The 12,047-nt window shown below is 50.5% G+C and overlaps 1 long non-coding RNA gene across 1 annotated transcript in view; it reads left to right on the forward strand.

Annotated features, from left to right (window-relative positions):
* Positions 1-10,282, forward strand: part of LOC119957922 — a 96,950-nt gene extending 86,668 nt beyond the window's left edge. The window contains exon 5 of the long non-coding RNA XR_005458944.1: positions 10,221-10,282. This is a non-coding gene — a long non-coding RNA (uncharacterized LOC119957922). The remainder of the gene's footprint in view (positions 1-10,220) is intronic.
* Positions 10,283-12,047: the final 1,765 nt, after the last annotated feature.

Consider the following 12,047-nt stretch of genomic DNA (forward strand, 5'->3'; position numbering starts at 1 on the left):
CCTTAAGTGGGACAAGGATCCCCTGCAGTGGGGGCATTACAGGCCGATCTCACTCTTAAATGTAGATGCCAAGCTGTTGGCGAAGATTTTAGCCACGAGGATAGAGGACTGTGTGCCGCAGGTTATCCACGGGGATCAAACGGGGTTCGTGAAGGGGAGGTAGCTGAACACTAACATACGGAGGCTCTTGAATGTTATAATGATGCCGGCGGTAGAAGGGGAGGCGGAGATAGTGGTGGCGTTGGACGCGGAGAAGGCCTTTGATAGGGTAGAGTGGGGGTACTTGTGGGAGGTGCTGGAAAGGTTCGGGTTTGGGGAGGGGTTTGTCAGGTGGGTGAGGCTGTTATATGAGGCCCCGATGGCGAGTGTGGCCACGAATAGAAGGAGGTCGGAGTATTTTCGGTTATACCGAGGGACGAGGCAGGGGTGTCCCTTTTTCCCCCCTGCTTTTTACGCTGGCAATTGAACCCCTGGCCATGGCGCTGAGGGAGTCAAGGAACTGGAGGGGGCTGGGGTGGGGAGGAGCATCGAGTTTCGCTCTATGCGGATGACCTATTGCTGTATGTGGCGGACCCGGTGGGGGGAATGCCGGAGGTGATGAGGATTCTCCAGGAATTTGGGGATTTTGCGGGGTACAAGCTCAACTTGGGGAAGGGCGAGCTGTTCGTTGTACACCCGGGGGACCAGGAGGAGGGGAATTGGTAGGCTCCCACTAAAAAGGACGGAGAGGAGCTTTAGGTACTTGGGGGTCCAGGTGGCCAGGAGCTGGGGGGCCTTGCATAAGCTTAACCTCAAGGCTGGTGGAGCAGATGGAGGAGGCGTTCAGGAGATGGGACATGTTGCCGTTGTCTCTGGCGGGTAGGGTGCAGTCAGTCAAGATGACGGTGCTCCCGAGATTTCTGTTCCTGTTCCAGTGCCTCCCCATCCTTATCCCGAAGGCCTTTTTCAGGCGGGTTAACAGGAGCATTATGGGATTTGTGTGGGCACACGGGATCCCGAGGGTGAGAAGGGTGTTCTTTGAGCGGGGCAGGCATGGGGGGGGGGGGCTGGCGCTGCCCAACCTCTGTGGGTATTATTGGGCTGCCAACGCAGCGATGGTGCGTAAGTGGGTAATGGACGGGGAAGGGGCAGCATGGAAGAGGATGGAGATGGCGTCCTGTGTGGGCACGAGCTGGTAACGGCACCGCTGCTGCTCCCTCCAATGAGGTATACCACGAGCCAGGTGGTGGCAGCTACCCTCAAGATTTGGGGGCAATGGAGGCGGCACAGCGGGGAGGTGGGGGCCTCCATGGGGTCCCCGATACGGGGGAACCACGGGGTGTCCCGGGGAGAATTGATGGCGGGTTCCTGAGTTGGCACAGGGCAGGTGTTAGGAGGTTGAGGGACCTGTTTGTAGACAGGAAGTTTGCGAGCCTGGGTGAGCTGGAAGGGAAGTTCGGGCTCCCTCCGGGGAACACCTTTAGGTACATGCAGGTAAGGGTGTTTGTCAGGCGGCAGGTGGCGGAGTTCCCTCTGTTGCCGCCACGTGAGGTCCAGGACAGGGTGCTCTCGGGGGTATGGGTTGGAGAGGGGAGGATCTCTGCAACCTACCAAGTGATGCAGGTGGTAGACGAGGCATCGGTGGAGGAGCTGAAGGGTAAATGGGAGGAGGAGCTGGGTGAGGAGATTGAGGAGGGGACATGGGTGGACGCCCTAGGAAGGGTGAACTCCTCTTCTTGTGCGAGGCTTAGCCTCATACAGTTTAAGGTGCTGCATAGGGCTCACATGACCGGGACAAGGATGAGCCGGTTCTTTGGGAGCGAGGACAGGTGTATTAGGAGATCAGGGAGCCCAGCAAACCATACCCATATGTTCTGGGCATGCCCAGTGCTGAGGGAATTTTGGAAGGGCGTAGCAAGGACGGTGTCGAGGGTGGTAGGATCCAGGGTCAAACCGGGCTGGGGGCTCGCAATATTTGGGGTTGCAGTGGAGCCGGGAGTGCAGGAGGCAAAAGAGGCCGGTGTTCTGGCCTTTGCGTCCCTAGTAGCCCGGCGGAGGATTCTTCTTCAGTGGAAGAATGCGAGACCCCCAAGTGTGGAGGCCTGGGTCAACGATATGGCTGGGTTTATTAAATTGGAGAGGGTGAAATTTGCCCTAAGGGGGTCAGTGCAGGGGTTCTTCAGGAGGTGGCAACCATTCCTGGATTTCCTGGCAGAACGGTAGAAATAAGGTCGGCAGCAGCAGCAACCCGGGGGGGAAGGAGGGGGTGGGGGGGGGGAGCGTCCCTTTGTTTTGGGCTGAAGGGACGTGTATATTTGTTTTTTGCTAATGTCGGACGTTAATTTATTTCTTTTTTGCATAGTGGGGGGAGGGTTGTTCTTTCTATTCTTAGTATTTTCTGTTATTGATATTTTGTGAAAATTTGAATAAAAATCTTTTTTTCTAAATAAAAATTTTTGCAACATTAACTGGGCCGGTGCCACCCTTGAGGAACTTTCTGTCAGTATCCTCCCTTGATCTTGCTTCTGCTTTTAGGTGTTTTTGCAAATCAACAGAGTTTGAAGCTTAATATTTTCATTTGGCAAGTGAGAATTGCAGATTAACCCACGTAAAGAAACTGAGCTAAGATCTGGAAGTTCAGCACAGTAGAATCTTGATCCGTCATGGCATTGGTGAGGTCATTTTGCATAAACGGTTGTGTATTAACCCCAATCATAGACTCCCTACAGTGCAGTAGGAGACCGTAGAACATAGAACATACAGTGCAGAAGGAGGCCATTCGGCCCATTGAGTCTTTATCGACCCACTTAAGCCCTCACTTCCACCCTATCCCCGTAACCCAGTAACCCCTCCTAACCCTTTTGAACACCAAGGGCAATTTAGCATGCCCAATCCACCTAACCAGCACGTCTTTGCTCTGTGGGAGGAAACCCACGCAGACATGGGGAGAACTTGCAGACTCGGCACAGACAGTGACCCAGCGGGGAATCGAACCTGGGACCCTGGCGCTGTGAAGCCATAGTGCTATCCACTTGTGCTACCGTGCCGTCCATTGAGTGCACCAACCCTTCGAAAGAGCTGGCCACCCAGGCCTACCCCCTACCTTATCCCCGAAATCCCACCTAACCTTTGGGCACTAAGGGTCAATTGATCATGGCCAATCCACCTAACCTGCACATCTTTGGACTGTGGGAGGAAACCGGAATACCCAGGGCCGCACAGTGGCAGTGGCATAGAGTAATCAGAGTAGTTAGCACTGCTGCCTCACAGTGCCAGTGACCCGGGTTCAATTCTAGCCTTGGGTGACTGTCTGTTTGCCGTTTGCACTTGCTCCACGTGTCTGGGTTTCCTCCGGGTGCTCTGGTTTCCCGATGTGCAGGTTAGGTGGATTGGCCGTGCTAAATTGCACCTTAGTGTCCAAGGATGTGCAGGTTAGGTGGGGTTATGGGTAAGTGGCACGGTAGCACAGTGGTTAACACTGTTGCTCCACAGCGCCAGGGTCCCAGGTTCGATTCTTCCTTGGGTCACTGCCTGTGCAGAGTCTGCATGTTCCCCATGTGTCTTCGTGGGTTGTGTAGGTTAGGTTGATTGGACATTCTGAATTCTCCCTCAGTGTACCCGAACAGGCGCCGGAATGTGGCGACTAGGAGCTTTTCACAGTAACATCATTGCAGCGTTAACGTAGGCCTACTTGTGACAATAATGAAAATTATTATTATTACGGGTTCAGGGTGGGGAGTGGGCCGAGGTAGGGGGCTCTTTCAGAGGGTCGGTGGAAACTCAATGGGTGGAATGGCCTCTTTCTGCACTGTCGGGATTCTATCATTCATAGAATTTACAGTGCAGAAGGAGGCCACTCGGCCCATCGAGTCTGCACCGGCTCTTGGAAAGAGCACCCTACCCGAGGTCAACACCTCCACCCTATCCCCATAACCCAGTAACCCCACCCAACACTAAGGGCAATTTTGGACACTGAGGGGCAATTTAGCATGGTCAATCCACCTAACCTGCAGATCTTTGGACTGTGGGAGGAAACCGGAACACCCGGTGGAAACCCACGCACACACGGGGAGGATGTGCAGACTCCGCACAGACAGTGACCCAAGGCCGGGAATCGAACCTGGGACCCTGGAGCTGTGAACCAATTGTGCTATCCACAATGCTACCGTGCATTCTGTGGAGGAAACCTATCCAGACACGGGGAGAATGTGCAAACTCCACACATTCACCCAAGGCTGGATCACGGGCCTCTGGGCACCCATTCTTTTGGGAGGGGCCAGAACATTTGGACGGTGCGAATGGGGCTGTGGGGCCAGGGAGATTCCATCCAAAATTCAAAACGCCTTTGAGAAAAACGAAGGTCGGAATTCTTCCAAAATTTGTATCAGTGTCATTGACGTGAAAACTGGAGTGAATCCCGTCGGGACCGTGTCCGTGACGCGACGCATCTCATTCTCCCACAGCAGGGCCATTTGAGCTGCATTTAAACCGCTCCGCAGCACATGCTCACAGTCTAGCCAAGGGGAGGGTAGCTACAAAGCCAGTACCAAGGTTCAGATGCTGTGGAGGGCAACCCTTTACCTGCAGGCAGGCAGGTGACCCTTCAGTGAGGTCACAAACCCCACCTGGGAGACGGTGGGGTCACGGATGCAGTACTGGAAAAAGATGAGCCAAGGTAAGTGTTTCTTGTCTTATCTCATCACTGTCCCACTCAAACACTCCTCACTACGCTTTTTGACCCCCCCCCCCCCCCTCCTACTTGCTGCCACCTCGCTGGGTCCCACCACGAACATCCACACACTTCCTCAGCTCCCCCCCCCGGAGATTCCTCATCATTCATCCCTGCTCACACACAGGGCCCACACATTCTCCCACATCCCCAAAACGGCGTGCCGCGTTTTACGACAGGCCGCTCGGAGAATCACCGCTCGCCGTTTCTGCGGTTGACGGTTGAGCGGCGATTCTCCAGCCCTGATGGGCCGAGCGGCCTGCCCAATCCGACCGGTCCACACCGGCGCCAACCACACCTGGTTGCTGCCGGCGTGAACAGCGCGCGAACGCTGCGTGTGCGGCCTGTGGGGGGTGGGGGTGGATCGAGCAGCAGGTGGGTGCTCAGTGCGGGTCTGGCCCGCGATCGGTGCCCACTAATTGGCGGGCAGGCGTCTATAAAAAACGCACTCTTTTCCCTTCGCCGCCCCGCAAGATCAATGCCCCATGTCTTGCGGAGCGCCCGCGGGGAGGACGGCAACTGCGCATTCGCTCTTCCTGGGTCATCGGAGGGAGGTTAGGAAGATCGCAAACCAAAATCTTGCCATCAAGGTTTGCGGTTTTGGTATCTTGTGAGATTTAGCGGCCATTACAAAATTGCGCCCGCTGTTAATGGAGGCGTGCAATACTGTCCAAAAAACCTCTGCCCCACACCCTTACTAACATCACGTATCGTTCACTCATCACCCCCGTCATCGCTGACATTGACAACTGGTCCAACTCTGCCATGCTCATCCTTGCTTTCGGTTCCCACTGAGGACTCCCCCCTCCCATTTCTTTGTGAAAGCAATGCTGTGTCGCCTCCTCCAGCCCTGTAACCCTCTGAGATTTCCGTGTTCCTCTTATTCTGACCTCCTGCACATTGCCCTCTCTCGTCGCTCTACCATTGGCTGCCATGTCTTCAGCTATTTAAGCCCAAAATTCTTCAATTTCCTCCTTAAACCTCTGATTTGCTCCACCATTCTTTAAGATGCTTCTTATGTCCAACGTCTTTGACCAAGGTTTTGGTTATCTTTCTTTATATCTCCTGATGTGGTTCGGTGTCATCTGATAACGCTCCCATGGAACACCTTGGGATATGTACCAATCATAAAGGAGCTATATAAATATCATAGAATCCCTACAGTGCAGAAGGAGGCCATTCAGCCCATGGGGTCTGCACAGACCCTCCGAAAGAGCTCCCTAACCTACTCCCACTTCCCCTATCCCCATAACCTCACCTAATCTTTGGAGACTAAGGGGCAATTTATCATGGCCAATCCGCCTAACCTGCATGTTTTTGGACTGTGGAAGGAAACCGGAGCACCCGGAGGGAACCCACGCATACACGGGGAGAACGTGCAGAATCCGCACAGACAGTGACCAGAGGCCGGAATCGAACCCGGGTTCTTGGTGCTGTGAGGCAGCAGTACTAACCACAGTGCCGCCCGTATCAGTTATTGTTACTGTCGCTGCTGCTTTCCAGGTAGCAGGTATTCTGGGTCATCGGAGGGAGGTTAGGAAAATCGCAAACCAAACCTTGCCATCAAGGTTTGCGGTTTTGGTATCTTGTGAGATTTAGCGGCCATTACAGAATTGCGCCCGCTGTTAATGGAGGCGTGCAATACTGTCCAAAAAAACTCTGCCCCACATCCTTACTAACATCATGTATCTGTGGTGAATGTATAATTCTTAATTCACACTATGTATCATTGCGTCCTTGTGCGCTCTGTAAGCCGTTGCGCGGCTCTGCCCACAGGGGGAGATGAGCTTGTACAGGGCTCCACCCTTGGCTCCGCCCATGGCCCTTCCCATTACCGGAAGTATAAAGTGCTGCGGTCTCGTGAGTCTGCCCTCAGTTCTGGTCGCAGTCAGGCTCAGTTGTAAGTCTATTAAAGCCACAGTTTACTTCCTCTCGTGTCTCGAGTGAATTGATGATCACATCAGTATCGTTCACTCATCACCCCTGTCATCGCTGACATTGACAACTGGTCCAACCCTGCCATGCTTATCCTTGCTTTCGGTTCCCACTGAGGACTCGCCCCTCCCATGTTTTTTGTGAAAGTTACCTTTCTGGGTGCTACCTTTGTGTTGATACATGTGTCAAGCAGAGGGGTGGACGAAAGGAAAGGCAGAACTGGCAGAACCTTTGGAGGACATTGGTTACCAATGCCGCCGTTTGTTTATTGATTTTAGGACGGAGGGCGGAGTGGGAGATTCAAGAAAGCCCTCTGGTTGCCTCCTCGCCCCTGAGCACGTGCGAAAGTGGGAAGAGAAGGGCAAAGAAAATCTAGCAGGATTGGACCTCCAAGGCCCAGAGTATTGCCCGATCTGTAATTGATCTGGTTGAAATGTCCTCTGTGGGATTCTCCGTCGACGGGATTCTGTGCCCCACTGGCGCCGCAACATCGCCCGCGCGTTTCCCGGTGGTGTGCTGTGGCCCACAGTGGGAAACCCCATTGGCCAGCTGCGGAATCCCACTGCCGGCGGGGAAGCACCATGCCGGAAAACGGGGGCCGGCAGGATGGAGAATCCCGCCTCCCGTGTTATCACACTGTGCTGGCTTCTAAAATGACACAGCTGTTTAATTTCTTTTACTCCATTCTTAAAGTTACGAAGCCAGTGCACAGAATGGGACAGGGCAAACCCTTAATCCATCTCATTGATTCTCCAAAAAACAATTCACATTCAAATTGAATCCAATTCACGGTCTCCACAAGAGAGACAAACAAGCTGACAAGAAAGGGCGTTGCCCGTCATCTTGGGCCTGATCTGACGCTGGATCTTAGCCAAAAGGCCGCGCTGTTAAAAATGTATCGCTAACAAATATTCACACAGCTGGTGTGAATAAGCAATAGGTTGACCTCGCACTGCAGTGAGATCCACAAGCTCCTTGACATTCCCTTCCTTCTAATAGTGTTGCAGGGGATGGCTGTAGATTTTGCCAACACGCCTGCCGTCAGCCGCACATTTTCAGAGAGCCTTTGAAGTGGCTTTTCGTGGCCCTGTCACTCTGCAAGCATTCACCTTTCCATTGGTACCATCGACATGATCATTTTCTGGGCAGCCAATGGATAGAGTTCGAGATCCTGTCACCCTCCACTCTGGCACATCATGCTTCATCTGCAATAACTCAACCCCTGGCTATCTTGCTCGTAGCAAATCACCAATGTCAGCTCCTCATCCTAGACCATACGAGTCAGACATAATTCAGGAGCATTACTGGGAAGTGAAACTGTTTGTAAATGCCACATTAGCAATTTTGGCTATAATTTCATTCTAACGGAATGTGGCTATTTTGATCCCTCTAATGCTGTACTCCGAGGGCCAGATTTTTGCTACCAACGAGGCTGAAAATGTCCTAACTCGCTGCACCCACCTCAGTAAAACAATGCCGTGTGAGTAGGGGGGGGGGGGGTGGAGTGGAATGGAGTCAGGCCCACTGACCTTGGAAGCAAAGTGTAGGCCACCATGAAGGTGGGCAGGTGCTGAGGCAGGTAGCTTAGAAGGCTGGGTCTTTGTCCCAGTTGTATTTGAAGCTGTTGGGCTCTCTAGCCTTCACCCCCACCCACCCCCATGTCCCTCATAGCCCCCATGCCACTTCCATAACCACTTGGCCAGTATCCACCATGGTTAGATGTCAGGAACCATGTGGAGATTTTATAAAAACTTATGATAACTTTCTTTTAAATGCACTTATGTCACCCGCCAGTGGAAACAACCTGCCCGCATCTATCCTATCTATTCCCTTCATAATTTTAAATGTTTCTATAAGATCCCCCCTCATCCTTCTAAATTCCAACGAGTACAGTCCCAGTCTACTCAACCTCTCCTCATAATCCAACCCCTTCAGCTCTGGGATTAACCTAGTGAATCTCCTCTGCACACCCTCCAGCGCCAGTACGTCCTTTCTCAAGTAAGGAGACCAAAACTGAACACAATACTCCAGGTGTGGCTGCACTAACACCTTATACAATTGCAACATAACTTCCCTAGTCTTAAACTCCATCCCTCTAGTAATGAAGGACAAAATTCCATTTGCCTTCTTAATCACCTGTTGCACTTGTAAACCAACCTTCTGTGACTCATTTCTTCCGTCCTTTTTGTTGGTATAAACCTTTGCTGAGCACTGTGAAAAATCGCTTGGAAGGTTCTCCACTGTTCCTCAACTGTTCCACCATAAAGTCTTAGCTCCCAGTCTACCTTAGCTAGTTGTTCTCTCATCCCCTTGTAATCTCCTTTGTTTAAACACAAAACACTAGTATTTGATTTTACTTTCTCACCCTCCATCTGTATTTTAAATTCCACCATATTGTGATCGCTCCTTCCGAGAGGATCCCTAACTATGAGATCATGAATCAATCCTGTCTCATTACACAGGACAAGATCTAGGACCGCTTGTTCCCTCGTAGGTTCCATTACATACTGTTCTAGGAAACTATCGCGGATACATTCTATAAACTCCTCCTCACGGTTGCCTTGACCGACCTGGTTAAACCAATAGACATGTAGATTAAAATCCCCCATGATAACTGCTGTACCATTTCTACATGCATCAGTTATTTATTTGTTTATTGCCTGCCCCACCATATCGTTACTATTTGGTGGCCGATAGACTACTCCTATCAGTGACTTTTTCGCCTTACTATTCCTGATTTCCACCCAAATGGATTCAACCTTATCCTCCATAACACCGATGTCATCCCTTACTATTGCCCGGATGTCATCCTTAAATAACAGAGCAACACCACCTCCCTTACCATCCACTCTGTCCTTCCGAATAGTTTGATACCCTCGGATATTTAACTCCCAGTCGTGACCATCCTTTAACCATGTTTCAGTAATGGCCACTAAATCATAGTCATTTACGATGATTTGTGCCATCAACTCATTTACTTTATTCCGAATACTACGAGCATTCAGGTAAAGTATACTTATGTTGGTTTTTTTTTGTGCCTTGAAGATCGTGTACAGGCTTTTGGGGGATCAAGAGGTGAGTTACTCGCCGTAAGATTGCTAGCCTTTGACCTGCCCTAGTAAGCACAGTACTAATTGGTCCAGTTCAGTTTCTGATCAGTGGTAACCCCCAGGATGTTGATAGTGGGGGATTCAGTGGTGGTACTGTAATTGAATGTCAAGGGGCAATGATTAGATCCTCTCTTGTAGGAGATGGTCATTGGCTGGCACTTGTGTGGCACAAATGTAACTTTCTACTTGTCAATCCAAGCCTGGATATTGTCCAGCTCTTTCCTCTTGGTATCTGTGGCCATTAGCACCCGGTTTCCCTGGGTATGACTCATCTTTCATTCTCACTCCACACTATAAATATTTCCCACTTTCTCTGTCTGTTAGCTTTGACAAAGAGTCATCGGACTCGAAACATTAGCTCTTTTCTCTCCCTACAGATGCTGCCAGACCTGCTGAGATTTTCCAGCATTTTCTCTTTCATTTCAGATTCCAGCATCCGCAGTAATTTGCTTTTATTTATTGTCCAGGTCTTGCTGCATTTGGACATGGACTGCTTCATTATCTGAATGGTGCTGAACATTGTGCAGTCATCCGCAAACATCCCCACTTCTGACCTTATGATGGAAGAGAGGTCATTGATGAAGCAGTTAAAGATGGTTGAGCCGAGGACACTACCCTGAGGAACTCCTGCAGTGATGTCCTGGAGCTGAGAAGACCATCTTTTGTGCCAGGCAAGGGCAGTCACTCACCTAATCTCTGGCACTCAGCTCTTTTGTCCATGTTTGAACCAAGGCTGTAATGAGGTCAGGAGCTGACTGACCCTGGCAGAACCCAAACTGAGCATCCGTGAGCAGGTTATTGCTGAGTAAGTGCCGCTTGATAGCACTGTTGATGACTTCTTCCATCACTTTGCCAATGATGGAGAGTAGACTGATAGGGCGGTAATTGGCTGGGTTGGATTTGTCTTGTTCCTTGTGTTCAGGACGCACCTAGGCAATGTTCCACATTGCCGGGTAGATGCCAATGTTGTAGCTGTACTGGAACGGCTTGGCTAGGGGTGCAGAAAGTTCTGGAGCAGACGTCTTCAAAACTATTACTGGAATATTGTCAGGGCCATAATCTTTGCAGTATCCCGTGCCTTCAGCCAGTTCTTCATATCATGTGGAGTGAATCATATTGGCTGAAGACTGACATCTGTGATGCCAGGTACCACCGGAGGAGACTGAAGGATCTAAGACGACTCTCACTCATGCACACTTTGAGAAACCCCCATTCATCAAACAAATTCAAAGCTTTGAAATCTACTCAAGGGGTTAGTCTTTTATAAAAACAAACTTCTATTCAGAACCCACATCAAAGACAGATAATCCTTTAGTAGCTTATTTAAACTGTTGATCAAACTGAACTCTGAGTTAATTGTGGTAATAACAGCCCTTGGGAAATATCAATAAAGAAACCTACTGAAACTGCGCAACAAGATGTTATTTTTTTCCTAATTTACACCAGATGGTCTGTCAAACAATGTCGTTCAGCAGCATTTTGTTTAATTCTTAGTTTAAGCTTAAGAGTGGGGCAGTTCAAAAATTCCAGATCATTATGGTGAAACGGACCTTAATTGTCCCTTCAAGAATTCACATCTATTCCGTCAATTCACGACTCCCACACTGGGTTAAGCCCCGTGCAACAGCCAAAATGAGGCCTGCTTGAACTCAACTCAACACTAAATTCAAATGGCTCTGCAGAATTTCATTTCCCACCTGTGTGAGTGACACCTTGCCCACATCCATTTGGAATATTGTGAGCAGTATTGGACTCCGTATCTAAGGAAGGATGTGCTGCCCTGGAGAGGGTCCAGAGGAGGTTCGCAAGAATGATGCCTGAAACGTAGGACTCGTCATATGAGGAGTGGTTGAGGAAGTGATGGAGATGATTGATAGAGGTAGGGCAGTGGATGTTGGCTACATGGACTTCAGTAAAGCCTTTGACAAGGTCCCGCATGGCAGACTGGTACAGAAGGTGAAGTCGCACGGGATCAGAGGGGAGCTGGCAAGATGAATACAGAACTGGTTCGGTCATGGAAGACAGAGGGGTAGCAGTGCAAGGGTGCTTTTCTGAATGGAGGATTGTGACTAGTGGTGTTCCGCAGGGATCAGTGCTGGGACCATTGCTGTTTGTAGTATATAGAAATGATTTGGAGGAAAATGTAACTAGTCTGATCAGTAAATTTGCAGATGACACAAAGATTGGTGGAGTTGCGGATAGCGATGAGGACTGTCAGAGAATACAGCAGGATATAGCTCAGTTGGAGACTTGGGTGGAGAGATGGCAGATGGAGTTTGATCCAGACAAATGTG

Source organism: Scyliorhinus canicula, chromosome 27 (genome assembly GCF_902713615.1).
Source record: "Scyliorhinus canicula chromosome 27, sScyCan1.1, whole genome shotgun sequence".
Lineage (NCBI taxonomy): Eukaryota > Metazoa > Chordata > Chondrichthyes > Carcharhiniformes > Scyliorhinidae > Scyliorhinus > Scyliorhinus canicula.